Source organism: Falco naumanni, chromosome 15 (genome assembly GCF_017639655.2).
Source record: "Falco naumanni isolate bFalNau1 chromosome 15, bFalNau1.pat, whole genome shotgun sequence".
Taxonomy (NCBI): domain Eukaryota; kingdom Metazoa; phylum Chordata; class Aves; order Falconiformes; family Falconidae; genus Falco; species Falco naumanni.
The window spans coordinates 17,706,052-17,732,296 of NC_054068.1; the positions used below are offsets into that span (position 1 = coordinate 17,706,052).

Below are 26,245 nucleotides of genomic sequence, written 5' to 3' on the forward strand. Positions count from 1 at the left end.
GTCAACACATGCCACTTATAAGCCATGTGGGCCACAGGCATGGCAGGTTCATCTGGCTGAGGAAAAACTAGGAAGCAGCTAACAGACTTCCAGGAACTGAATGCCTCAAACCACTTCAACTACATTGAGACATGTTCTTTAGTTAGTTCCTGGCTTATCTTATGCACTTCTGTGTTAAAATTCTAGTATTTTAAGCCTAGGAACAGTGACCAGTAAGCCAGTTAACTAGGAGAGTGTCAGCTACATGGATTACAGATACACAACACAGTCATGGAAGAAACATTCCATGCTCTTGAAGGGCAGGTTGAGAATACTTTCTAGCACAGACTCTGAAGAGCAACCAACGTTCAAATAAATGATAAAGTGATAATTGTACAACCAATGCCTTGAATCTTGCTGAACAATTTTATTATGAAGACAAAAGAGAACTAAAACAGATTTTTGGGCCCAATTTACCTAGGATAGACTGAGAAAAGTTACAAGGAGCAAGAGACCAGCCTAAAAAGTCACATACCACACATTAACGTCAGCTTCCCCATTCACCTAGCACATCTCTTCTACAACTCTTAAAGCTCTAGGTAGACTCCATTTCTTAAAGACCCTACAGTGACATATACGGCCCTGGTCACGCTTTGTCTGGAGAACCAGGATTGCTTTTGTCTTCATCCCAACTTTTTTCAGTGGAATGTTTTAATTGACCATATTAGTTTTTACAAGTCTGTAATGAAAAAAGAAACACAAATTTGAAGACTTCTAAACATTTCTTCATGTTTTTTCATTTAATATGTGCACATTTGAGTAGCATAGGAACATCCCCCAACGTCTTTATAAATAAAAAGGGCGGGAATTTCCTTACATATGATATAGGGTCTTCAGTCTAATATTTAACATTGTACCTAGCTCAAACACTGAGTGTCTTTGGCAGTTACAGCAACTGAAAAGATAAACAATACTTGCTCAAAACAGAATTACCTAACATGCAAGGCAAGCCTCTGTACCATCTAATCAAACAGCTAAACAGAAAACTTTCTTGCTCATTACTACAGGTAATGAATTAGAAGGCTCCGCAGATGTGACCCCTAAAAATAGAGGTCTACTGGAAAGCGAAATCTGGCATTTAAATATTTTGACCTACTTCAGTGGCTTGTGCAGGAATACATTAGGGCTTTATTTCATACAACTACAGTACACAGTAAGGTATTAGGCCTACAACTTGTTTTGGGCAGGAAGACTCAAACTTCTTAAAGGAAAGCCAACAATCTTCAAACAATTTGAATCCCTGCCTGGACAAATTCTTTATCAGAAACATCTGCGTCTTCCCACAGCAAGCAGGCTCAGCACACTGTTTCCTTACCGTGCCTGAAAAACATTTCCATGAACTGAAACGTAGCTGGACGCCGCTCCAGTGACAGCGTTCACTCGGCACTGCACGCTAACGATAAGGCCCATTGACACGCTCAGAACACTTGCCTCCTATCACGCACTTCGCTAGTACTTTCAAGGTTTTCCTCCTACTGAGTAAGGGTTTTCAATCACCAACAGCAAGATCCACCCGATCAAGCACTTCCAATTAACAAGAATAAACTGCAATTATTTTGCAGGTACACAATCAATTTGTGGGTACTATATTACTTCTTTCCCCATTACTGTGTTCTGCATTTCCAGTGAAAATACAAATAAAGTGCTAAAACTTTCAGTGGCACATGAAGTACATACTCTCATCCCTCTATTTCTTAACCAGATTTTATATTTTTTTTTATTTGAAAGGCTACACTAGACTGGTAACATTCTGTACTTGTATTAATTACGGTTCTTCGAGAAGTGGTCTGCCCACCTCAGATAAGTAGCTTCAATACATTTTACTATTAAATTCATGTCAAGTTGGTCTTGTTTAAACTCCAAACAGCAATATGAAAAGAGAGTATTTCCTAATTATTTTTAATTAGCAGATATCTAGGATTAATTTAGCAGCATACTCTCAAAGAATTGCCTACTTGCTGTTTATTAACCTAAGAAGAGGAAGACAGTAAATAGCTCAACAGAAAACTCACCCATATATGTCTATCTTGGTGTCTCAATCTTAACATGCTGTTCTGTTGCTGTCAAATATGCCTGTGTTTCTGTACACTAAGGAGAAGGAACCACGACAATCTGTTCTCTCTTTAGAAACACAAGCTGTGTTTGGCTGGCTGAAAAGAAAAAAAAAAAAAAGTCTGTCAAACTACTAAGTACATTATAGTACTTGACAACTTCACTTGAACTAAGTTTAAGAACTGAGCTTTTAGAATTCTGAAGTGAGCCACGTCACTCTAAGCTTTGCATGCACACTTTTTTTAACATCAGTAAGAAATGTGTCTCACTAAATTGTTCAATGAGAAATTTCTTCCATCTGCCAGGTGAGGCAGAAAAAAAACCCAAAAAACACAGAAAGAGCAAGCCTACAATATGACATGACTAAGGACCCAGAAATTCTGAACTTTTGCCTAGTCTTCCAGAAGACAAGGTTACCTCTGCACAAAACCCCACGCACTAGAAATTTCCCACATAAAATTATTATCTACCATAACTTGTTTTCTTGGAAGTCTTGTTACCTAGCCTGAATTGCAAACCAAATATAATTTCCATTAATGATCTGACAAGTATTCTCTATCCACCAGATCACATACAACTTTGTTACAGCTCTACTAGTACAAAGAGTCTTCTGCATCCTTGAGTATCAGAAACAGAATTAGACCTTAAGTTAAACAATTTATCGCAGGAAAAGAAATCACAGCATCCTCTTAACTACTACAACCATTAGAAAATGTAGCACCTAACAAGGTCCTGTATACTGGTGGGGAACCCTCACAAAACAACATGACAAACAAAACAAGACTGTTCTTTTTATTATAACAGGATACATCAAGCTACTTTACCTGCTCTTCTTCCCCACCCCTCCTGCCAAAGTACAGAACTATTCACTTACAGAAGTCCATCATACACACACACTAAAAAAAGAACACAAAATTCATTTAAAAGGAGTCTTTCTCCTTTTCCAGCTTCCCCTTCTGTATCCTAGATGCCTTGCTTTGCAACTAGAATTTTTCCCAAGTCCTGAATCCCAGAACATACATATTCCAATTCCAAAATCCACATTAGAGCAGAGCATCAACAGTTTATTACACAGTTCAGCATGGCAGAACAGTCTAAAAAACTCAGTGTTCAAGTACTGCTTTAACACTCAATGCCTACAATAATGCATCAGGTAAAGGATAAACATAACATCAGTGCATAGGAAGGGACATAAGAACAAACATTTTGAAGTGAATAGTTGTATCTATTAGAGATTTTAACAAGACACGCTGTTAAGGTAAGATAACTTCCACTTTAGACTGTTTTAATAGCTAATCAAATAGTATACCTTCCTCTAACATGATGCAGAAAGGAAACATCTTAGACTTATGAACCGGTAGTATGGAACAAAGACCGTGATTTCAACCTAAACATTAGTTTTACCTGCTATAGCGCCTGCACAGAGACAGGTTCTATCATGTTTGGGGCAGAATAAACAATGAAAAGGGAAAGAGAAAGAAGGCAGCCTGGAGTGGAAAAAGTCAGACTAAAGCACGGGCTGATAACGAAGGGAAAGTGCATCTTTTTCTGTGGCTCATGAAACAGTTGGGAAGTTTACCATGTCAGGGTGGGAATCACCAACACACAAACCCAACTATTCTAAGTCCCCAAAATCTCATAGCAGGACCTTAGATCACAGATTCACAACCCAGGGATTCCAATACTGCATTCCAAGGAAGGCATGCAATTCTCAAGCAACTTTTCAGTTTTTCTTCTTATGTAAGTTTTGGGTTGGTTACCTTAGCTAAGTCAAAAATTATTGTGTTACTGCCTATAAAACAGTGTTAAAATGCTCTGTAGGGTTAACGATCTGCAGAACTAACGTGATAACTTACTAAGCATTAGGACAGACAACTGATCAACTCCACAATTTTGGTCTATTCATAACTTTTAACATTTGGTCTCAATGTATTTTTCATGGTACCTTATCTAACTAAGCTTATTTGTGTCTCCATGTGCTCCGTTATTTCAACTTATTACAGAGATTATTGAGCTTTAGTCATTCATGTGAGCAGCTATATCAAACATACAATTTGTAGTCTGGAAGCAGCATTCCTAAATAGTCAGATGGCCATCACCAGATGAAAAACCTGAAGCAGTAATAAAAGAATTAGCAACACTATTCTGTCACAACTCGAGGCCACAAAATTCGATACCAGCCAAGATGTCATGACACCGCAAAACTGTGAACCAAAGTTTTAAATAATGTTTTTAAAGTTTTGCTGTTCCATATCTTCAAATTACCATGGCTATTTAAGCTGAGCAGCTCTTGCTGATCAACTTGGAATCAGAACTTAAGCTGTTCTACATCAGCCACTCCTGACAGATCTCATGAGCTATCTGGGCTCAACTTTTCATCAGCTTTTTTGGAGTTTAAGTCACTGCTATCCATTATCCAAATGCTAATGCCATCCATGAACTCTTCATATCAAGGACATCACCTGTATTATGAGTCTTCGTTGAGATCCAGAATCATGTATTCATTCACTTAACTAGGGTTTCTACACAGTGGCTGAAATGCTAATTCTGCCGAGATCAGGTAACTTGCCATAAACTCACTGGGGCCACAATTTAACTACACTTCCAAACAGCAAAGTGAAATTTGGGCACATTTAAGGAGCTGGAAGCACACAGAAGAAAATAATGTAGTACCTTTGCCCTTATTTCAAGATTAGGCACATTAAAAATGAGTATCCAGATAATAAATATTCAAAAATTAATTCCAAGACCAATACCTTAACATTCATTTTTTTCGAGTTTTTGTTTCCATAGGTAAGCTAGAACAGAGAATAAATTGGCTTAAATACCACTATGAGGAGCAACTTTTGAATCAAAGGGGTCAGCTCATGTAGCTGGAAATAAACATGCAGGTTCAAACCTGACAATGAGACTGGTAAAAAATACATAGATGTTAGATATACATCAGGCATTTAGAAAAGCACTGTTAGTCCAGCATACTCATGAACGAGCTGGAGGTTAAAAAAGAAAAAAAAGACTGAAATCAATATAGTCCACGATACCTTTCTGAACAGAAGGTTTTTTTCTTTTACTCCTTCATAAAAGACAGGAAGGAGAGACTGAACATCCATTTATCCAATCACATCTTCTATCCACTGCTATTTTTCCCCTCATATAACATTCCACTGTACTTTGCCCAGTGTAGCTGTTTTCACAACGGTGTTATAGCTCTTGTTCTTTCATGCTCAAAAGCTTCAGCTGCCCACAAGTTATACCTATTGATCCCAAATCCTTACAAGAAAATTAGATATATAGTGCTATTATACAAATAAGATGCTACAACAGTTCAAGTGTGAAGATTTACAGGAGCTACAGAACAAGTGAATGTACTTTAAGTACTGCAAAATTGAACATAATAGAAGGCAACTTAAACGAACAAGAATACAAAGTAGCAAAGCACTTCTGTGCCTTTTTTAATGTTTGACAGTTCGTGTTCAACTTTGTGCAACTAAAATAAAGCACTGGATATTAACTAATTGGTGTTATTGGATGCTGTTGATCAGTTTGTACTTATTAAATCATTCTCTTGAATATTAAGCAATAAAACTCTGCTGAATACATGTTCTAAATCTTGCAAGAATCCCATTCTGACATCAGAGATTAGAAGTCCTCCACATGCCAACAAGCATCTGCCCGCCAAATACAATAGACGGCACCGACAGCCTGACCCAGTACCTCTGGAGTCAGAAACAGCACAGCAGAAAAGGTAGAAAGCCAACCCACAAGCCAGTGCAGGTTTACTGTATTCTGAACGTTGGGGTTTTTTTTATAACAGTATCTAATCATATCTTATCACCAAGTTAAAAAAAAAAGCCACCCAAACAATAAACTGTCCTGTCATTCTATCTTTCTACTGGAGGATTTACAACATAGACCCATTCTGGTCATACACAACGTGTAACAATTTTGCTGATGAAGATACTGAAAGAGATCTGCAATTTGGATGCCAAAGGCCACATAAGAAGTCTTTTCAGTCTGAAACCATGACAAGTTCGGGGAGACATCAGGGCTTTAGTGACATGCTCCAGGTGTCAGATAAATATACAGACAAATAGTGCTGCCCCTGCCAAGCCCTCCAGTGTGACAGGTCATGACTGTGATAAACAGTGTATTCCAGGATGGAAGGGTCTCCAGTTACTATGAAGCATCACTAGCCCTCGCAAATAAATCGAGCAAGGCATTTCAAACACTAGTTCAAAAGCAACAGGGCCACAGCAACTTTTCATTTTTTCAACAATACATGTAAACTCTATCACCACAGTGACAATTACCTCGGAGAAGTAATTTAACCAGAAACCATCTGGGGGAAGAAAGCTCAGCTGACCTATAAACTTCTGAATAGTGATTTCACAGGACTACCAGAAAGGTACAAGGAGTTTTCCTTTAATCAGAGAGTGCACAGGCAATTGAGAATTAGCTTTTTTTATTTTGTGTCTCCTAGCAAGTTTTTGCATAACATAACCAATAGCATTATAGTAGACTGTTGATGCAGTGAATCAATCCTTTCAGCTGTGCAGAACCAAACCCTATCTTTCTAGAAAAACCTAGAATCAAAATCAACTCCATCAGTTGCACTCAAATTCATGCATTTCTTCATGAGATGGAGTCCAATTACTCAATTCTGTCAACAGAAACCGGAAGACTTAAGTCCCAGCACACAGCTCTCACTTAATGAAACACCTTCTGGGAAACTCCTTGATCTTTTTCTCTAGAGTTTAGCTAGCAGCTCCTATACACCAAATAAGCCACCTTACAGATGAGGAAAGGTACCCTGGTAGTTCTGCAAAAGCTGTGTCACACACGCTAAGAAAACGTGCCATGGCCAAAATGCTCTTCCCAAAAGGCAGTGGAACCCGATTTTGGCAGACAGTCTGTTCACGGCTATTTGCTCTTTGAGTCAAGCAAAACGCACCTCACAATTCCCTCTGAATCAATTTCGAGAGGCGGGAAGGTGCTTCCAAAACAGAGGTGAATAAACAACTCAAAAGGGAAAACAGGCAAAGCTACTGAAAACAGAGAAAACAAGCTGGTAAGAATAGCTGCCGAGACAGGTAAAGGGGCCGTTCTGGGGAATTGGTATTGGAGAAAGTTACCAGACACCAGGAGACCAAGCATTCCTGAGAATTAATTTGCATGGAAACACAACACAACGCATGGTTTAGGACTACAAAAATGAGACTGTCTGTATCCCAAATAAGTAGAGCCACCGCCATCCCTTCAGGCCTGCCTCAGACACTGAGCTGTCCCATACAGTAACAGAGATCATCTTGAGTGATCATTTCTCAGCAGAAAACACCCACACCAGATAATCTGTCAAGACAGGATTGGAAGCAGTACGCAAGATGAGAGAGCTGGCCTAGTGACTGCCAGGGAAAGGCACGTGGAGCATATAGGGACATAAAATGTATATTAGCCCTTCAACCCAGAGTTAAATCAATCAAATGAATACAGCAATATTTAAACATCTGTGAACAAGTTCAGACAACTGCACTATTTTTATCCCTAAGCTTGTCAAATACAGCAGCTCCTAAGCCCTCTAGGGCCATTTATGGCTTGAAACAGAAAACCACTAACCTCAGCAATATATTGTCAACACAGAGCTTTGAATAAATGTTTTAGTCCTAAAGACAAACTGAATCAGGAAAAATGTACTGACAATAGGTTTGATGGGTTGGTGGGTTTTTTTCTTAAGGCTCTTCTATTAATGCAGTCAAAGTAAGACATTTTAGCACTTTATTAAATACTTTCTGTAGTCGAGTTCTCTTTTGGGGTAGACAGTCTCATAGGGGAAGTGTTTTCTTTCTTGTGTTCCAATAAGTACATCCTAATATTATCACTAACAAGAAAGCTGGATACAGAAAATACTCAAAGTTTTGCTATTTCAGCTTTAAAGACCATTTCTCATAAAGGGGATAAAAAAGGTTGTCTATCAGGTCTAGTTAAGAACGAAATGCTTCAGCTAACAGGGCTTAGAGATTCTTGCTGCAAGTGGAAGGGTTTAACAGCCAAAATGACAAAGTAAAGGGCTTCTGAAAGAATTTGTTGTTTAAAGTGCTTTCCAGCACCACTTTGAAACGGTCCATTTCAACACGGGTCAGCACAGCAAGAGTCCAAGTCGAACAGCACCACTGGACAAGTTGCTGAAGCAGAACTGCCGGATCTAGAGCATGTGAAATTAGGCTCATTAGCTGGAATTAAGATTCCAGTCCTCAGACAACCAACTGTTAATCATGACTTAGTAGCTCTTCATAAGGAGTAAGTTACGGAGTAAGGTCTTCAGACTGGTTAGTATGTTCAAGTTGGATCACAGCAGTGCCACCACTCAGATTTGCAAGTGTACTGCAATGCACAGCTGCGATTTATCCCTGCCACATAGAAGCATATCAAATTTATTAAGTCACACTCATGTGCCATGGACAGCAGTTATACAACATTAAAACAAACAAACCTCACCCAGGCACCCAGTGACTGTTATTTGTTCTTGATGCATTATTTATCTAGACATTCTGATTTAAGAAAAATTGCTCTCCCCCTATTTCAAAACTGCATCAAAAAGTCCGTCTCGACAGCTCAGTTTGCTTAACTTCCAAAACACAAAACAGTTGTCCCTACCTCTTACCAATATGAAATTCTTATTGTTTAAACCAAATATTATCTTCTATTTTGACATTACCTTCAGAGCACTGCATAAACAGCACATTTAAACTCTTGAGCTAAATCCTGCTTATGAAATCCTAAATTCATTTTGCTATCAGAAGCTTTCCTTACTCTGCTACTGAAGCACCTTACGCTATTTCTTATTCACTTCGTCAGTAACCTTCTTTTCTCGGTGTGTGTTTGGATGTCTCTATAGCTTTTACCAGTCATCTCCCTCCAACACAGGTCATAACCCTACAGTATATATGCTTTTCAAAAGCATACAATGAAACTATAGAATACAGATTTTCCTCAGTAGAGTTTTACGACCCCTTTAGCTATTCATACAGTTTGGTTCCAAACCTGCCTAGTCTATTCAGTGATGTATGCTGTTTCGTAACTTAAGAGTTCAGGAGTTTCTATGTCATTCAGTGGGAAGTAATTTCAGAACTGAAAGAGCTGTTATGACAAAAAGTAAAACCACCTTGTTGTAAATAATTTCTTCAGCAGGTAGACCCTAAAAGTCCAACCATTTGTGGGTTGCTAGTCTTTCATATTTCCACTGAGAAAAAGCATTCTACATCAAAAGTTTAAAAAAAATGTGTGAATTAAAAGTTATCAATACAAAAATAGCACTGTGCTTTAGAGTTCAGGCACTATTTTAGAAGTTATATACTGACAACTTCAGTATCGTTCCCAATTTTTTTTTACTGAAAGCACAAAATTAAATACATACCAAAAAACAGTTTGCAGAATTAGGAACAATTCACCCACAACAACTAATTATTCTTTCAGGAGTCAGACTTTGAAGCAAGAGAATGCTATCAAGTGTAAAGACAAACATGTTCCTCCAGCTGTTTGCCATACTTATTGGACATAATAAACTTGATATGCTGGAGGCTATAATTAATCTTTACTAAGTGAACACTCCTCTTACGATGACTTGCCTACTGAGCTGTCTAATGACACTTAAGGCTTTGATAAGTAAATAAATTAGTTCATTATGGTCAGACAGTCTTTCCTTTTATTTTTTTTTTACATGAGATCACAGATTTCTTGATGTAGCTTGCCTTAGTCAGTCATCACCAGCTACAGTACTGTAACCCTGAAGCCGACAAAAGGACCCATTTCAAAGCTCTTGACTCAAATTGCTGCATTACTGTCAATAATTTAATTTGTTTGTTTGTTTTTTTTAAAAAAAGAGCTGGCAGTCTTTACTGGTAAGAGCTTGGTTTCAAAACTAATTATGTTGGAGAGACAAGATCATTTGCCTCTCTGTTGCTAGATCTCCTGGCTCACAGTAAGGTGTGCACAAGTAAAGCCGCAGTGCCCTCTTGTGAGCAGTCAAATCTCATTTTTGCAGAAGTAGTTTTAGCGTTGATACCGTGAGGGTTGGCCAGCATTTGCACAACAAACTGCCTTTTCTTAAGCAGGAGTGTGGCACTTGTTAGAAAATTATTTTACATACATACACACACACCTCCTCCAGCTAACTGTCCTGAAACTGATAAAGATGTTCATATTAAAAGAAAAAAGAATATTTAAATTCCACTGAACTTAGTAAAAAGGAAAATGGACTAATTTTTTTATTACTAACTTCTAAATAGGAGAAACCAAAAACCAGTTTCGTGGAGTCATTAGCATGAGTTACAATCCTTTTTTATGAAGTGCTACTGAAAAAAACCACAAATCCATATGCATGTGGGCACACACACACTCAAAACATGCCTACCTACAATTTAAGCATTAAATAACTAGACTGACAAGGAGGGAAAGGTAACTATTGGTAGAAATTCAAAAAAAAGGAGGAAAAGGATCTGTATTAGAGAGGGTAAAAGCAGTAAGGCAGTTGAAGAATCAAACGCAGTACAGCCAAAACGCAGTCCTAATTCCTACATGTCTATGGGGAACAGTTGGAAGACTGTGATAAAAGTCTGTACAGGTAATGCATGGCTAGTTGGATAGAACAAATATTTAAGATGTCATGTGTAGTGAACTACAGTTAGAAGTTTACCTAGAAGTCAGCAGTTTAAATCTCTGTCAACCCAAGGTCATTTTTTGTATTTTTTAATGTTGTGGAATACAAGATCAGTTACAAGTATCTGAAAGTTTATTAAGTTTTATGGCACCAGAAACAGTGCTGTACAATCGATTCTGCTGCCTGGGAGGTACATGTTAGACCTAACTTTCTTAAAAGTAACGGTGTGATATCTGCCAATAAATATTTAGCTAACAGTCTGAAATTTCTCTCATTTCCCTCACACAGATCTGGTTTACCATATGCAGCTATAGTCAACCATTGAACAGAAACAACCACCTGTAGGCTAAGCTGCACTTCACAACTGTAAAGAAGTTTCACAGAAACGAAGCTCAACACCATAAATGCCAAACCAGAACCAATGTCTCTGAAAGTTCATCTTAGCACATTAACTAATCACTTGTAAGCAGATGTTAAATATTTGACTTCAGCCCAGAGAGTCAAGGTCCAAAGGAACTTCATTTGTTTAGGCCCAGATCCAAAGAATTATTTCAACTGAATTTAGGCACACGGGTCCAAATTGCTGCAAACCCCCAATGAAACAAAACCTCTCTCCTATGAGTTCCCAAGCCCACTGGCAGGCAGCCACATCTCTGTTCCGCCCGCAGCTCCCTCCCGGGCAGTTCCACTGCTGTAGATGTGCAGAACGGCTGCAGCTTGCGTGGCTTTCACAGTACTCCGGCTTTACTAGGGGTTGCCTAAATCACTTTAGCCAAATGACTGCTGAATCCCATGAGGTTTACCTCAAAGATACTTCGGGGCACATAGATGTAGAACTTCTTTGGCTTAGAGATTTTACAATCAGAACCCTACTGAAAATTGTATGGCAGGCACCGCAGTCACACACAGTCACTCTGAAGGCGTACCACACAGACCAGCAAGATTTCTGGCCTAGAGCAGATGATCGGGGTTGATTACTGCAGCACATATATTTTAAGCGCTTAAGTACAAAGTTTACAGAAGGCAGTAATATCAGCAGTTACTCCCTGATACCATAGGAACTCACAAGGCAACAATCTGCACAAGCTATATGGTACCGATGAAGTTCACGCAGTACCAAATCTATTTTACATAGGTCTTGAACTGCAGATCTTGCTTCTACATTTACCAAGATAAAAGCAAAGGGAGGAGGGTTCCCTTCAAAAATGCTATGCATGACTGACACCACAAAAAATTAACATGATTTTTTTAAATTGGTCTAAAAGCAGTTGAGTTATACTGCAAGTTGACAATACAGAATCATAATGAACACATCCTCATTTTCAGGTTCATGATTGCTTGGCTATTACCTCAGTGCAAATTTGAGGTTTACTTACTTATGCCAAGACTGACAAGAGATTGAATCACTGCTTTATAGCTTCATTACAAGCTTTGTAAAGCAACCAATACTAATCCACGTTTCTTGTCAGACAAAAAGTTGGCTAGTTGGTTTGGCACATTACATTGTTTAGATTTACAAAACAAATCCCTGAACATGTTCAAGATAGCACAGGAGATTTCTGAAGACAGTCTAGAGATCTGGTATTAGAAAACAAGCTTCGGGAAAGCAGGTTCCTGCCAGTCTTCCAGCCTGCCTGCAATGGTAGTCTTTTCAACTGGTCCTCCCCCATTTTCATCTCACCTGCAAACTCCTCTGAGCAAATGACAAAGATGCTAAACAGCATTAGCCTCAATACAGATCAGTGTGGTATTCTAGCTGTTACAGGCGTTTGTACAGAGTATTAAAGACCCTCCACGCCCTGTCATCCAGTTTTCCAGTCATCTTATTAAGCACCCATTCAGAATATGAAGTCCTAACTTGGACACATGAATACTGCAGGAGGTGCTGCGAAAAGCTTTGCAAAAGTTGAGATGAGTGACATCCACTGCTCTCCTGTCATCCACAAAGCTAGTGATTTCACATAGAAAAACACTCCATATCCTGTGACATTAGCTCTTACTGACCAGAGCAAGGGCATCTTTACTGGAAGCTAAAAAAAAAAAAAAAATCAGTTTTCAATGAAAATTAATGTTCTAGCACCTTCAGAGCAAAAACGTATCTATACAAAGACCACACGAGGGCAGCAGAAGCTTTCTACACTTTGTAATCAGCAGTGTAGTCTTGTATTGCTGGTTTCGAGCACCCGTTCATACTGCCCAGTCACGGTCTGCTTTACCAAGCCACATCAGATAAATGAATGCCTCATGTAAAACTAGGGTATCAAACCCAAACCCTCCAGACACCTATCTGTGATGGCAGGGCTCTCACAAGGCAATACATGCACGCTGCGCTGCAAGTAACAAGTCAATTTCCAGGGTTTATTTCAACAGCTTATTATTATATTATATATATATTATAAAGAGTAAAAGGGCATTAAGAGTAAAGCATAAGATAATTAACAGTTTGTTGCCTCTTTTGTGGCAGTACACTTCGTATAAAGTCAGGAAACAAACAGCATTCCACACCGAAGTAATGCATTAAAATTTATCATTTAAGGGATTTGCTTCACACGCTGCTCACAATTGATGATGCTGTGCATACTAATATGAATGTCCACATTACCTAAAGCAGTATTTCCAGAGGTGCCTAGGAGAACCCAGTGCGTCGATCATACCAGCACACATGAGTTACTGTGCTTTCTGACAAGTTCAAGGGGCCGGAATACTGTCCGGCTTTAGTTTTGGACTGAAAATCATCCTGAAGCTAAAACCCTAAGAAGTTTAGTAGAGCTGCGCAGGCAAGTCCCACATTGATTATGATTAGTAACCTAATGAGCCTATTGATTATGATTAGTAAACCTAGCTATAGTGCAACTGTTCTTGACTGCAATTTTGTTTTTCCTTCGGCAGAGTTCCTTCCCTACTACAGTCCCAGAATACAGCAGCTGACAAACTAGTAACTTACTGTCACATTTTTTACAAATGACCTAAAGAGTTTCTAAACCTCCCTTCTAATTTGCCTAAAGTGTTTCCCTATCTCGTATTCAGAATCAGATAAAGCTCCACAATGATACTGCCCCTTCTTCCCACTCCTTACCATACTTTCACCAGAGACTTTGAATCTTCAACACTTATCTGATTTTCTGATAGTATACGATTACCACTTTCACATGACTAAAAGCATCAAAAGCCTTCACCAGGGAGTAGAAGTTGCCACTAACCCTCATCCGTTTTTTTGAAAGAAAACCCTGTGGCTGTAACTACTCAAATATCCCTTCCAGTAGACAGTCTTGTCTCACAACACCTAAAAATAGCTCTTTGAACGTTCCACTATCAAAGAGAAAAGCAAAGGAAAACCACAGCAAAGAAGAGAATTCAGTTCTAGGAAGAGACCTGTCACCATCTTACAGTCAGGAGCCAGACACCTACAGAAAAGGTCTTCTCATTAAAAAAAAAAATAATCATAAAAAAAATACAGTTTTCTTCAACTCCCTTAAATACTACCCCTCTCCTTTCTCCTCCTCATAAGAACTACTTAGTCCTTACTTAAGAATATTCTAGAAATTTCCTAAATTCAAGCAGTTCCCATCTCCAGCTACCTTTGAAGCCAGCCCAGGGACAATAAACACAGATAGTTAGTCCTACAGTAAATGAAACCTAGTAAAAAGTATTTAGCAACACAAAAGTTCAAAGAGAATACTACACTCACTCTAAGCTCTATGTTCAAAAATGAAGCAATAGCATATCCATTCAGTTTCTACAGAACAAACAACAGAAAATTAAAGATAAAACCAGGAAAGACACATTTTTGAAAAATCCAAACTACCATATTCACATTCAGCACCTTTCTTACTAACACAATTCAAAATTACTCAGCCTATTACCGGATCACTCAAGCCACTTCCAGGCTTCCCCTAGAAACAACCTAAAACCTCCAACATGTTTCTACTTTAATAAAACCTCTTACCTACTATTTCTACTTCTGTTACTTCCCCTTCTTTCTTAAGAACTCCTCCACATTCAACCACTGTACAAAAAACCTGCAACAACGCTTCAGGGTTTTCTTATGTAGCCCAAAAGAGAGTCTGATGACCTTCAGCTGTGTGCTCCACCTGGTCACCAAAACCCCTAATTCTGGTCTTAAAGGGCTACTTTCTTCCTAACACATGTGCCTAGAAAAGGTCCTGTATCACCTTTTTTCTTTGAATGTGATTTTTACACGCCAGACTTTAAACCTCAGTTCACAAATCTGCAAAGTCTTAGCACCCAAATTCACAAACTGGCCTCAGTCTATCAAGGCATGAACTTGATGTCTTAAAAGACAACGCAGCAAACCTTTGCCAAAACCTAAAATTGCTTATAACCAGCAATCCCCTAGAAAATACGCTTTCTAAATTTCTTAATGAAATCATGATTTAGTACAAGAATACTTTTCCAGAAAGCTCAGATTGAGTATGTTCTCCTTTCTGCCTGTTTCATGGCAGACTTCATTTTAGTACTATCATGATTTGATCAATTAACAGGGGTTCTTGTGGCTCTCCTTGTGGCAGACAATCAAACTACAGATGCAGGTGTTTGAGGAACCAACAGTGGAAGCCGGTTTAGAAATCAGCATTTTGATACCCTAACTGCAGGTTTACTCAATTTACATCAGCGGTATCCAGCTGCCAGGTAATTTTTTAGGACATACCATCCTGTGAGTAAAATATTCTAGCTGCCAAGAGACTTCCAACTTACAAAGGAGATTACTCGCACATTAAATTAGCAATCAGATTTTTATTTGTTGTGGTTTATCACAATATGAAAGGTTTATATACAGAATCCCAGCTTCTCTTTCTGATCCATACACGGGGATGCCATTGCTCCCACACGTAGGCTCAAAAGAAGTAAATTTTGTCCTAATCTAAACAGATTTATAACCATACCCTGGTTTGCATCTGTCTCTGCAAGGCCATGAGAGAAACCATCTGCTTCCTTGTACTTACTTTGCATCTGCAGCGTTTCACATCTGCAGGTGCACAGCATAGCTGCTCCTTGAGGGAGTTCCAGTATATATCCAGATCAAAGAGACCTACGAACTGCTAGCCAACAGCACGGCGAAACGAGCAGAGCTCCCCAGTCTGAACTGTATGGGAACCCATGACTTGAATATATTCAGAGGGGAAAAAAAGGACGTGATCTTACCCTCCCCTTGCAGACTCGCTAATGGCTCCAAAAGCCATCTAGAGAAAGCATTTTGTTCCCTGTTCATGCTGCAGGTTGCAGAGGCAATGCACCAAACAGCCAAAACACCTCAGCAAGGGCTCGGTTTGCATGGCACTACAAGTCCTCACCTGCATCACACATTCCTACTAGGCTTTTAGAGCCTGTCTACAAAGACATATAAAGAGTTGCTCTAATAGCAGCAATCTGTGCAGACAGCTGCTCTTTCCTTTCCCGTCACACAGAGCAGCTACTGAGAAGGATCAAAGCAGTCACTTGGCAACAGTGGAATCTCAGCAGCTGAATCAGTTGCATGTGAACTTTACCGCTCTCTACAAGTACCTGAAAGGAGGTCGTAGGGAGGTGGGTGTCAGTCTCTTCTCCCACGTAACTAAGCCATAGGACAAGAGGGAATGGCTTCAAGTTGTGCCAGGGGAGGTTTATATTGGGTATTTGGAAAAACTTCTTCACTGAAAGGGTTGTCAAGCGCTGGAACAGGCTGGCCAGGGAAGTGGCTGAGTCACCATCCCCAGAGGCATTTAAAAGATGTGTAGATGTGGCACTTAGGGACGTGGTTTAGTGGTGGACTTGGCTGTGCTAGGTCAATGGTTGGACTCGATGACCTTAAAGGTCTTTTCCAACCTATATTTGCAGCCCTGACCTCAACACCCCTGCAGCAACTTCCACAGACAACCAGAGTACAGGAAACCAGGTAAGTGCAGCAACTGACTTCCTCTGTTATTCTTTCTTAGAAAACTTTATCCCACACTCACAGAATAAAGGATGAGTGCCCTTGTTCCGAGTACACCACAGGACTTCTCCCTCTATAGATTACAATGCGCTACAAGGCACGCACATGGTAAATCCTAAGTCTGAATAAGTTGCTATAGTTCTGTGAGAGTCCAGAACACAAAAAACGCACATATCCTAACTCTGTCATACGTGGGATATCTGAAGAAAAACACTTATGGAAAATAAAGGAGGGACAAAGTATTTTTCCACTCTTACCAAACCCAACATTTTAGAAGAGTCATCTGTATGCTATGATGGATCAAGGCAATGTAATTATATTGTTAAGCAGTGGCGCTGAGAAAACACAGCTCTCATAACACGTATAAAGCCTGCGAAAAGCACCATTGTTTGAAATAATAGTAGAATTTCAGGGTGGTGATATAAAGTGGCAGAAGTTTAAACCCAGTAAAATTACGATTGTTTGAAACAATAGTAGGCTTTCAGGGTGATGATATAAAGTGGCAGAAGTTTTGATAGAAGTTTAACACTGTGCAAAAGCTATCTCCAAAACTGCTGAGGTACCGGCACATTTAAGAAAATGAAGCCCAAAACAAAAATCAATATTTAATTCTGTACATTTAAGAAACCTGGTTTGTTTTGTTTTCTAAATTCTGAGAGGACCCATCCAGACATTAAGTGTTCATGAGATTCAATGTCCTTTTGAGCAACCGAATAACCAGTCGCATGATCCTATTTTCAGTCATTCATGTGATTTATGATTCTAAGCCTGTGCTCTCAACTTATGACATTACCATTCACACTATCTACAGCTGAGAGCCCTTCACAATGTTACAATAGTGTTGATAGCTTTATTAAGGAAGTACTACAATTGCCTGGCTAATTCTAATGAAAGGGTGAAGGCTGCCTTTTTTTTCCACAAAGTACTTGCTTCTTTTTCTGTGAAAGTTAGAAGAACGGAGACATGAATCAGGCATGTTCATTTTTTGAAGTTGTTCTCAATTGTTAGTGAGAGAAAGGGAAATTAAAAAGAAGGAAAATCTATAGGGCTGGCTAAAAGAAGAAAGTAACAGGAACTTCAGTGTAACTGTTAACAGTAACTTTTCTGAACAGCCTGACAGCAAAATTAAAGTTTTAGCCATGAAGAAATTGAGAGTTAGGGAGAACGGCAAAGGTGCTGTAAAGCTAGAACATTTGAGTAGCTTGCTTAAAGGCTCGTCTTCTGAACGAACGCTAAGAACCTACCTTCCACTTGCATCTACGGAAGCCCAGCTGAGCTGTTTGGAAGCCCTGGAAATCAATTAATGTATTACAATATATAATAAAGCATGTAAGACACACAAGAAGCCTGATACTGGGTGTAATGACAAACTCTTCTCTTGAAAGGTATTCTAAATACAGAAGCAACAGGTTGGAGAGAACAAGAAGTATATCCCCAGTTCCCTGCTAGCAGGCTACAAAAGGAAGCCTTAGGGTGAGATTCTTCCCAACTACTGTGCATACAGTCCTCCCAGGCACAACATCCAAGTGTAGGTAAGGAGGAATTCTCTTGTATTCCTCAAATTCTTAATTTGCTCCTTCGGTCAACGCAGCCAGTTATGTAAGGGCTCACCTAAACAGATTTTTTTTTCTCTCCTGTTTACATGCCACTGTAGGTTAAAAAAATGCAAGTCCCTTGAGTGATGCTCCTTCCAACCACACTAGAAACTTGAAACTCACTCCTCCAGCTTTTTCTCATCGTCTCCTGCCACGGGGAAACGCGTGCTCTAACAACTCTGTCCTTCAAGATTCTTTAATACCAATGTAGAAGTGCTTTGTGAACTGCTACATTTCGATCTTGAAAACAAAACTTACCTTTTAATGCACTCTTGCTTTGTATGGTTGAAAAAAAAAAAAATATATATATATATATCATGGGACAGTAAAGCCTTTGTAGGAACGCGTGTGCCCGGTCAGCACGCTGGAGCGACCCAGCCGCAGGAGGCTGGCAGGGCGCGCCCGAGGCGGTGCTGGCCCTGCGGGGCGCCCACCCCCGCGTCCCTCCCCGAGGCGAGGATCCTCCCGCTCTCCCCGCCGGGAGCACCCGGCATCCTCCGCAGAAGCCGGTGGTGCCACCCGTAGGTCACACACAGCGGAACCCCGGTGGCGCACGCTCTCCCCAGGGAGGGGGCTCGGCTAGCCGGCGGTGGTGCCCCACGAACACGAGTATTTTAACGCAGCCAGGGCCGGTCTGCGCGCTGGCCGCCGCGGGAGCCCCGCTCCCGTGAGGTAACGCCTCGGCTGCAGCGCCGGCGGCCAGGCGGGCTCGGCGCTCCCTCGGGCGCTGGGCCGCCCGCCATGAGGAAACCGCCGGCAGCGGCTGCCTGAGCGCCCCGCGGGGCCGCGCCGGAGCTCCGCGGGCACCTCACCCCGGCCTGCCCCGCCGGCCGGCCGTCGCTCATCTGCGGGGCCTGCCCACCCTCCCGGGCCCGGCCTCTGCCGGGGCCTGCGGAGTAAAGGCGGCCGGGATTGGCTTCTGCCGGCGAAGGGGGCCATATTGGATGGGCTCGGCCCGCCGCCGCGCACGCACCATTTTATCGGCTCCGCGGCGGCTGCCCCCGCCCCGCTCGGGGTGCCCCCTCCCGCGGGGGCTGCGGCGTGAGCCGAAGGTGTCTCGGGAAGGAAATTCGCACGCTCCCGTTTCCCCTCTCCGCCCCCCGCGCACACTCCTCCCCGCGCACACCCCTTCCCCTGCCCGCGGCCTCACTCCTCCTCCTCCTCCGCTCCCCCCGCTCCCGGGCCCCGCCGGCCCCGCGCCGCCGCCCCCCCCGCCCCGCCCCGCGCCGCCGCCGCCGCCGCCGCTCACACCCCGCTCCCCCCCCCCTTCCCGAGGCGCCGTGTCAGCGCGCGGCGGCCCCCGCGCGGGCGGCCAATCAGCGCGGGGGTGACAAATATGCAAATGCGCCCCCCGGCCCGTCCCCGCGGGTTCGCTGGGGCCGGTGGGGTCGCGGCGCGGAGCGAGTGAAACTTCGCCCACAGCCCGGGCGCCCCTCCCGCCCTGCCTGCGCAGTGGGCGGCGGGGGGAGGAGAGCGAGTCACGCCGCGCCGCCCTCGCCCGCTCCGCCGCCGCCCGCCCGCCTCTCCCGGCCTGCGCCAGCCACCCTGCCACCCGGTAAGTGCCGCCCTCGGCCAGAGGCTCCCTGCGCGCCGGGAGGGGGGGGGCGGGGGGAATCCCCGGGGGGGGGGGGAGGGGAAGCCGTCGCCGCCGCCTCTGAGCCGCCGCGTCTGCCCGAGGCCGCCCCGGCGGGGAGCTGTCAGGCGCGGGGCATCTCCTCTCTGCTTCCCCGCGCGTGTGCCTCCTGCCGGGCGGCCGCCGCCGCGTAATGGCGAACCCGGCGGTGAGTACGTGCAAAGGGACGGGCTGCTCCTCGCCACCTCCGGTGCAGGCCGCGCTCCAGGTGTCGGAGACACCGGCTGGCCCCGGCGCCCCGTCAGCCGCTCCCCCCCGCTCCCGCCCCCGCCGCCGGGGGCCGGCGCGGCGCGGCCTGCTCGCCGCCCGGGCTCTGCCCCGCCGCCTGGGCTCCGCCGGCCGCCCGGGCTCTGCCCGCCGCGCCGCCGCGACCCGCTTCCGCCCCTCGCCGACAGCGGCGGCGGCGGGGCCGGCGGGCGCGGGGCTGCTCGCCGGTCCCTCGCAGCTCGCCGGCCGTGGTGGGAGGAGAAGGGGGGGGTGGCGGCCCGACGAGCCGCTCCCGGGGGCGGCGGGGGTGGAGCGGGGCAGGATGGAGGCGGCGGGGCGGGCGGCGGTGCCCGGGGATGCGGACCCCGGCCCCCCTGCCCCGCGGGCGGCGGGTGGGGGCAAAGTTTGGAGGGGAGGGATCGGGCCCACCCGGGGGGGCGGCGTGACCTACCCCCGGTCTCGCTTAGGTAAGAAGATGGCAGGGCCGAGGGAAGGGGCTATGGGGAGGCGGAGGTCAGAGGTTCCTCAGCCCTCAGCGAGAGAGAGGGGTGGCTGGAGGGGGGTAGGGTGGGAATGCCCCCAGCCCCCCGGGATATTCTGCTCTGGGAAGGGGGCTGTGTGGGGGGGGGGGGGAGTGTGGCTCCCTCCCAGGCAGAAAAGCATTAATGTCAGACCTGGTTTCTCACTACGCAAGGTAACAGAGGTGGGCAGAGGGAGGAAACACAGTAATTTGCCAGGGCGAGCAAAGCGGTAGGAGCCGAGTTTGGCAGCCCGCTGGCTTGGATCCACGACAGCAGAAAACGTGGGAGCTGGGGAGAGGAGCTGGAAGGGAGGGGTGGAGATGGGAGCGATGGAGATGGGCATGCCGCCTGCCGGCCCTCTGCGCCGGGGCATGGCTGGGGTGAGGAGAACCGGTGGCATGTGTCTGCGGGTTCCATTGGTGGAGGTTGGACTTGGCCGCGAAAGTGTGAGGCTGGAGTTTATGGGCTGGCATTTTCCAGGTAGGGGCCGCAAGCTGGCTTCCTTCAGGGATGGCCAGGGGAGGGTTTTGAGGCTAGCTCTGTGCTGTTTGCGTGTAGTGCTGGGTGGATGGGTGGCATGCATCTTTATTCTGGTGAGGTGGAGAAATTAAGCTATTTCCTACTGAGGTGTCAAGCAGTGAAATGTTAACACCTCTTCATTCTCTCCTCACATGCACATTTTTGTGAACAGGAATAAAAACCAGGTGGAGAGAGTCCGAATCCTCTCTTTGGCTGTATAGCTTTGACATCGAGGTCGATGCGTACGCTTTCCATCCGTAAGAAACAGTTTGTGCTCCTCACTGTCTTTATGTTGTAAGCACCTTGAATCTTTAGCAACTAAAAACTTCCTCCGGTTGATGAATGTTGTTTAACTTCAGCAGGGTGAGAAAATACAACTCAGCCTCCCTCCCTCACGCAGAAGAGATCTGAACCCGTCAGTGTTATAATGGGTGCTCATGGAGGACAAAATAACAATCTGTGAAAGGCTAAGTTTTCTAGTTCTCCTCTTGTGTCTTTTTTGAGACTTTGTAAGAAGCAGCCATAACAAGTAAACCTCCTCTCAGGAAAACTAGGCCCTCAGTCCTAACAGCTCTCTGCATCTGTTCTTTAAACCTGTGTCATTTGACACCATCAAGTTCCCATTTGGCAGGTGTGAGGTAGAACAATTATTTCACCTTGTTTTACATGTAATCATTCGTATGCAAATATAGAAATAGGTTAAGTATTCAAGACAAAATATTAACATTTGGTCATCTTTGGGCAAGATCTGGATTTTTAGCCTGGCTCTTGAGTTTTAATTTATTGGTGCATAGATCAACTTTTCACTAGTTCCTTTCGCAAGGTAAATACTTTTAAATGAATAACTATTCCTATCTTATACTTTATTTGTTGTTAAAGAAAGAGTAGCAATTTAGTATCTTTTAGTTTTGCTGACTCACAAAGTTTTTGCACACCCCCAACTATAGCATGATGACTTTTATTGTTTCTGTATCTGGCAGATGAGGCTTCCAAAGAGCCAATGGCTTCAGTGCCCAGTTTTTGTAAACCAAAGAGCAAAAGTTAACATACGTGTTCTTGAAGTTAACCAGTCTTGGGATCCATGTGCCAGGCTCTACATATAAATCAAGGGTGCACAGAGAAGTTAGTGGGAAGTAAGGTAGGATGTGAACTTCAGATACCAAGAACTCTATTATTGCTGCCCACTGTGAACTCTCTAACCTTAAAGTAAATACAAAGTAGCTTTCTCTTTTTCTTCCCCATTGCTATGTAAGCTACATCAATTTACTTAGCGTATATAAGATGATAAGGGCGGGCACGTAAGTAGATACAGTACTTCTGTGCTGGTTTACTTTGTGTGAACTTACTTGTTTGTGTTTAACCAAGTAGTTCTGTTTATAAGAATTTATGCTGCTCTTCATGATGAAGATGTATTAACTTCACTCTGAGTAAAGCTGTCATTTTTACTGTAAAAAGAACTGGAATTTTAAGTCTTACAATTTTTCAAGAATTTTGAGGATTCTCAGCACCTACTCATTTCACATGAGCTGCTGGTGCTAAACGCTCTTGAAAATTAGTCCAGGAACTCAGTCATGGAGAAATGTTGATGAAAGCACTGTGTGGTTTTTAAAAAGTATTTTTAGTGATGTTATCTAAAAGATGAACCACTACCAAGAGACTATAGAGAGGCCCTAAAACAAGCATTGTTCATTGGTTTCTTTCAGTGAGAGACAAGTTAGTGATGCAGGCAGCTTAAAACAAAGATTGACATGCTGCTTTAAAATTACCTTGTTTGTACAACCCATGAAGTAAATAGATGCACTTTTGTTCTTACTTGTTTTACAGAAATAGTTGAAAGATTATTTTTTTAGTGTGTTACAATTTTACAGTACAAATTTTTCTTATAATTAGAGTATATGTATCCTTCAAACACTTCAAAAGTACAGGTAAGCTGGACGGTTATATGTTTTATGGATCCGGTTCCTTAGAGTGCATTTTATTCTTTGATATCAGTCTTGTAGAAATAAGTGTCCAAACACTGCATCTTTGTCTGTCTTTGATACTTTTCAGACAATTTAGGATAAGTTGAATCTGGTGGAGTCAAATAGCACGATCCTATTCATCACTGGATTGCAGTATTCTACTTCTTTCCACCACTATATATGAAATAAATTCTCGGTAATGTTTGGTTCTTATGTTCATAAATCATCCAGTTGAAATATTTTTCTGTGTTTAACTGAAATCGGGTAGCCCTTAGCACTCAGCCTCTTTTCTAACCAAACTGGTTTTGTGGATGCTTTATATTCTTCCACTGACTTACCTGTATTTGTCCTATTAACGGTCTCTGCTCTATCAAACTATAGAGCTGTGAGCTTAATGAACACTTAGAAATCTCACACTTTCTTGGGCTCATGTTGTGCGCTTTCATTCTGTTTTCTAGTGCGCTTCCTGTAGTTAGAAATGGTGCTTCAGGAATTCCGGGTAACTGTGCGCAAATAAATGGGTAATGGAGAAACCATCTGTTTATTTAGTCAAACGTTCAAGAATTGATAGTTAGGATTATTGGAAATATTTTAGGCTATTAACAAAGTATCCTCTTACGCCTTCCGCAAAAGAAACTATGATGCTAAGGAGTCATTCTTTTGCTGATACAACAGCCACTGGAAAGAGTTTGCAGCTCATGCTTTGGCTGAAGGAATAGCAGGATTCTCATATTTTGTCCATCTGGCCAATTCATAAATGTGAGAGCGAGCTGGCCAAAAGTCACACAGGCTGAACATGTGACTTTGTTATTTTCAGTAGTGCAGGGAGGAGAAATCTTTTTTTAAGCAGTATTTTTTTTCTAAACTGTGACATGAGGAAAGTATAACGTGCTTTACAATGACCGTGGTTTTGAGTAACAGTGTTGAAAACTTGCAGAAGACCAACTCTAAGTCAAAAGTTTTTTAGCAGTGTGGTTCTTGAAGCTATAGCTTGACTTTAGAAACTTTGGCATCTTGGTAGTACTATCAAAACGTATCTATAGTAATATTCAGATGGAACGAGCTTTAGTGATCAACTAAGTGGCTACTTTTGGCAGCACCTTGGAACACAGCTCCACTTTTCAGTGCTGCTTTACATTATATTCACTTACCAAGGTGCAAGAAACAAGTTATAAGGGAACATTTTTTTTATATATATTCAGAACTCACCAGAAAGATATTGGTGTGTTATGGCATCTGTCTGTGAGCAGAAGTGTTGATCTTCAACTTTATTCATACAGGTTACCAAAGAGATACCAAATATTGCTGTCTTTAGGCTGCCAGTGTACATGCATCTTTCTTTTTTCAAGATACATGCATTTGTTCTAGTTTTAAATCAACAGCTAACATTTGCAGGAAGATGGAAAAATCTTCCCATCCTTTTTTTGAAGACAAATAGTAATTTTGACTGTGTTCTTTAACTGAGTCATATTAGAAAATGTAGTAACTCTGGTTAGCAAATTATTTCCTTCTGCAATGCATTCTTGGGCGCTTTTTCTTGTATTGCATGAACAGTATTAAAAGGTTGGTTCACTCTTTTAAACTGGTCACTAAAATTCAGGAATTCCTCCAAAATCTATTCTGCAAATGGCTTTTGAAGAGGAAATTATATTATTACATTTGATCCCTGACTCCCTAATGAAGAAAGTTTTAAGCTTCAGAAAGATTACATCTGTATAATGGCATGAAAATCTACCCATCTGATATTCCATATGTCAGAAGAAATCTGAGAATTAAGTAGGATATATTTTTGTTTTCCGTTACCACGTAATAAAGCCATTGTAGTTAGTGGCTTCCGCCAACATTAAAAATTGTGTTAGGTATGACAGTGGGCCTGATTCCATATACTATGATGTTGCTGATTTCAGCATGTAGTTTTTGAAAGTATTTGTTTTTTCTGGTTTTCAGAAGCTAAACTAAAATTTAGCTTCGGAGCTAGATTTTTAGGTAAGTTTTTAAGAAATAATTAATAGATTCCCTTGAGGGACAGATGAGCATTGTCCCTTCCCCTGGGAAGGTCTTTTAAAAAAGTCCACTCTGTCAGACTCCTGTGGCAGAGTATTGATGTTACAGTAGAAGTGGCCTGGAGTCTCTATCTGTTGCGGGTGAATTGAGGAGCATGTCTTGTGTGTGCTGGAAACCATGAAACAAGATGAAAAATACTGTTTTGCTTGAGTTATTACCAGGTTCAGTTGATTTCCTAATTTAAGAGGAGGATAGTGAACAAATCACAAACTCATCCCTTCCTTAACATGTGCTTGGGAGGAACTTTTCTGAGAAACTTTCATATCGAATCTCCTTGGAAATAGTTGGGGTTTTTTAAACAGAACAAATGTATGCAGCCTCTCTCTGAGAGGTATAGACTTCAGTTAGAGATGAAACTCCTTATGCTGGCTAATGGAGTGGGGAGTCTGAATCTGTGCTGTTCAGTAGAGTACTATCATGGTACCCTAATCCGTTTGTGTCAAGATTTGAAATTGTGCTCCTTTTTTCACAGAGGGGACTTCTGTTAGTGTCTTCACAACTGTTGGCCTGTACTTGTAGATCGTGATCCATAGGCATCTGTAAAATAAACGTGATTCTGTGCATTGTTCTAGTTTGTATTTCTGGATTATTAACTTGCAGCAGTTCACAAAGATCCTTATCAGGCTAGAACATGAGAATTATTGGAAGTTAGTGTACTGTGTGATTGTGAATTGAAAGAGGGCTATGCTGTGAAGTCTTTTGTCTCTGATGTTTTGTAATGAAATCTTGGTTTAGGCCACGTGAAAATGAGAAGGCACTTTTTTTTTTTTTTTTTTCTTTTCTAGTTTTCAATGCAAATGATTCTCTAGGTCTTAAAATGCCAACGTAGTTACTCAGGAAAGATACCGGATTTCAGAAACATATGTTGTAGATGTAATTTAAGGTGCAATGCTGAAACTTATGACAAAACTATAGAAACCCTGTAATACTCAAATCAGAAATCTGAGCAGCACCAAGAGGATTTTTGAAAAGAAATAATGTATAAGTAAGCTTGTGTAACAGTCTTCCTGGTGACCAGAAGTAAGCTGTAAATAACAAATAAGTTACAATGAATATGTTATTCTAACCC

At 42.3% G+C, this 26,245-nt stretch overlaps 1 protein-coding gene across 5 annotated transcripts in view; it reads left to right on the forward strand.

Annotated features, from left to right (window-relative positions):
* Positions 1-19,626: 19,626 nt before the first annotated feature.
* Positions 19,627-26,245, forward strand: part of CHD9 (chromodomain helicase DNA binding protein 9) — a 99,469-nt gene continuing 92,850 nt past the window's right edge. For 2 of the 5 annotated variants that reach the window (XM_040614950.1, XM_040614954.1), the window contains exons 1-2: positions 19,627-19,826; positions 21,511-23,308. The gene's annotated coding sequence lies outside the window, so the exon portion shown is untranslated. Of the gene's footprint in view, positions 19,827-19,929; positions 20,053-21,389; positions 21,409-21,510; positions 23,309-26,245 lie in introns of those variants that run through there. The other 3 variants (XM_040614951.1, XM_040614952.1, XM_040614953.1) reach the window with 3 other exon arrangements.